General features: G+C 45.1%; 1 long non-coding RNA gene across 1 annotated transcript; it reads right to left on the reverse strand.

The window, feature by feature from the left end:
- Window positions 1-424: 424 nt before the first annotated feature.
- Window positions 425-2,061, reverse strand: LOC115302495. The gene is made up of 2 exons (XR_003913496.1): window positions 1,953-2,061; window positions 425-876 (listed from the first exon to the last, which is right to left on the reverse strand). It is a non-coding gene; the product is annotated as an uncharacterized LOC115302495 (long non-coding RNA).
- Window positions 2,062-3,584: the final 1,523 nt, after the last annotated feature.

Genomic DNA, 3,584 nt, shown 5'->3' on the forward strand with positions numbered 1-3,584 from the left:
CAGGTGCCCCTTTAACAGTTTTTTTTAAATGTTCATTTATTTCCTTTTTTGAGAGAGAGAATGCTAGTGAGAATAGAGCAGGGGCAGACAGAGGACACCAAGCAGGCTCTGTTGAGCATGGCGCCGGACGCAGGGCTTGATCTCACGACTGTGAGATTATGACCTGAGCCAAAATCAAGAGTCAGAAGCTTAACTGCTGAGTCACCCAGGTGTCCCGTAAAGTGAAATCTTTAAAAGCAGTGGGGACAAACTCTTTTAATTTTGCTTATTCCTGGGCATCTATTTTCAGTACATAGTTGGGGTCTCCGTATATTGTGAAAGGAAAGCGGGGATGTGCGAGGAGGTAGTAGAGGGAAAGAAAACACCAGGGGAGGGGTTGTTGCCTCAGGAGGACAGAGAATAAATGTTCCTTTCAGGCAGTAGCTGATTTCTGCTCCTTGAAAACTACTATCTTTATTTTTCCTGGCTTCAAAATCAAAGTGGTCTCCTTCACTCTCACCTTTGGATGGCTTTCTTCCCAAACACAAGCATTTGTCAGAAACCTGAGCGTCACGTGCTCCGGAGCCCAGGGATCGTCTCTGGGACTGGGTCCACTCTGACGTCAGCATGGGGGTGGTTGGCTATCAAACAGGCCTCTGAATTCAGGGAGCCTGAATGTCCGGGGTTAGGAGACACTGGAGCAGGGTCTCGATGCCATGTCAGGATTCAGAGTCCATGCCAAGGCAGATACATGGGCGTTGACACTGGCGGATTTGCCCGCATGTGCGGCCGAGGGAGAGGTGACAGCTGGCAGGCGCTGCCCGCAGGCAGACCACATGGGGATGATCACAGCTGACTCTGCGCCAGGAGGGAGGCAGAGCAAATCACAGATGGCACCTGAGGAATGAGAAAATTGGTTAACTTACTTCCTTCCCTTCCTGTTACTACAGCCTGGGGACAACTTGGGACATTCTGTGGTATTCTAAGAGTAGATATTTGAACTGCTGCCTCCCCAGAGGCTAGTGAGGGACATTTGCCTTCCCCACAGGAGACCTACAATTGTGTAAACATGGGAAGGCTGCAGCTTGGACCCCACATTTCAGCAGCTGGGAGAGGTGCGGAGTTAGGTACAGAATCTTTTTTTATTTTAGTATTTATTTTGAGGAAAATGTAAGTGGGGGAGGGGCAAAGAGAGGCGGGCAGAGGATCTGAAGCAGACTGTGTGCTGACAGGCTAACAGTGAGCCCGATATGGGGCTCGAACTCACAAACCACAAGATTATGACCTGAGTCGAAGTCCGACGATCAACTGACTAAACCACCCACGTGCCCCTGGGGTACAGAACCTTGCCTTGCTGTCTACAGAATCTTGTGTCCTAGAGCTTGTGTTATGGCTGCAGCAGCCTTGAACACCAGTGGCACCAGTCTTGAGGAAGGTCTCGGGTCCCTCTCTGATGTAGCCACAAAGAGCCCACAGGCTGCAGTGCTGAGCGAGGGGCGGCCTCTGGATTCTTGTCTGTGAGAACCACTCCAAAACCACCCACAGCACCTAGAGGCTGTCGAGGCCTCTGCGTGTGTTAGCCCCAGGGGCCTTTGAGCTTACAGTGCAGCCCCTCCTTGTAGCTTCAGACCCGGTGACAGGCACTTTCATGGATTATGTCATTTAATCTGCACAGCAACTCTTATGAAGTTGGACACTCCTTTCCCCCTTTTTAGAGATGAGGAGATGGAAGTTTACTGACATGAAGTAGCCTGTTTGGGGCCACTCAGTTAATGAGAAGTGAGGCTGGGCTTGAATTCAGACGCTCTGGTTCCAGATGCTCAGTTGGGGATGAATATTTTTTAATGCAGACATTAGCAAGGACCTTTATAGTACTGAATAGCCGTCCTTCCTTTTTCACTCCCGTCAAGATGGCGTAACTCAAGCTGTACCTGTCCAAAGTGTTCGTTGACAAATTCAGTGACCTTTCTTACCTTGATTCTTAAACCAGGATGTCTGAATCTTAGGAATGACAGGAACAGGGGTGCCTGGGTGGCTCAGTCGGTTAAGTGTCCACCTTTGGTTCAGGTCATGATCTCACAGTTCATGGATTTGAGTCCTGCATTGGGCTCTGTGCTGACAGCTCAGAGCCTGGAGCCTGCTTCAGATTCGGTGTCTTCTGCTCCTCTCTCATTCTTGCTCTGTTTCTGTCTCAATAATAAATAAACATAAAAAAGAAAAAAAAAGAAATAAAGGAATGACAGGGACATACCGCTAGTCAAATGACTCTAATTGGGTGCTTGAAGCCAAGGAGGTCAAAGGAGAATCTCAAGTAGGGAGGAGACAACAGTGTTTAGTGCTATAGAGGGAGAAAGCAAAGTAGGAAATGAGAAGACTGCATCAGACTTGTGATTAGATTTTGTGAACTAAAATTTCCTATTGTCTTTTCTTTCCCTTTTAATGAAGTAGATACTATGCACGGGGAGCCCCACTCTAAGCATGAGAGAGGTCTACAGGGAAATGTCTCTCCGTCTTCCTCCCATCCATGTACCTCAGGCCCCCAGATCCCTTTCTAGGAAGCAAATGATGGCTGGTTTATTGCGTATCCATCCTGGGATAGTCTATGTACACACATAAGAAGTGTATAGAACTTTTTTTTGGGGGGGGGGCATCCTACTACATGCAGTGTTCTGTACCTTTTTGTTGTTGTTAATTTAACAATACATCCGTAGTCTTGTAGACTATCCCATAATAGCATATAGCAGGAGTTTCCTCCCTACTTTTTGCAGCTGCATGGGGTTCCACAGTATTGATGTATTCAAAGAAATTTATATAATGGAGGCATATTTGTAGCTGACTGCCCTCCCTCAAAAAAACCCAAACACCAACATTTAGGAAAGGTAATGGAAATGGCTTTTTCTTTCGAGGACCAAAAGGTGCTATCTGGAGCAAGTAGACAGAGCAGAGGACCATTCGTGTGTTGAGGGTCATCTGTACTCGCTCCCACTGAACCCAGCAAGAACTAGCAGACTTCTTAGGGGCTTTCGTAAAAACTCCCACCCTGAGTTATGATTTAGAAACTTCATTTCTGGAAATGGCATACCCTCCTATACACCGGCTAGAAACAGCCAAGATACTGTCTCCAATCTTTTGGGAATGAGGAAAGTTATAAATCTTTGTTTGTGTAACTCTAGTATCCCCAGAGTATCTAAGTATCTCTCAGTTTTCTATCCTTTAATTCCTAATATCCTAAGATTTCTATTATCCTGTAATTCCTCATGTGAAATGGAGAAGGTTCTAGATTCCAATCTGGTCAGTTCACGTTCCACTACTTACTAACTGAATGACCTTGGATAGCAGCTGATCTCTCACTTTGTATTTCTGTATCTGTAAAACAGGAATTGCATTACCTATTTTCTTGTTTTGTTTTTTTTTATAATTAGGATTAAATGGGCTAACATTTAGAACACCTGACACAAAATTCTTGTTAGATAACAGAAGTTTAAAATTCTTCTATGCTGTTTTGCCTCTCATATGATATGATCCATGCAACTGATCACTGCAGATTTTTGGTGTGTGTATATATATATATATATATATATATATATATATATATATATATATAT

Source organism: Suricata suricatta, chromosome 9 (genome assembly GCF_006229205.1).
Source record: "Suricata suricatta isolate VVHF042 chromosome 9, meerkat_22Aug2017_6uvM2_HiC, whole genome shotgun sequence".
Taxonomy (NCBI): Eukaryota; Metazoa; Chordata; class Mammalia; order Carnivora; family Herpestidae; genus Suricata; species Suricata suricatta.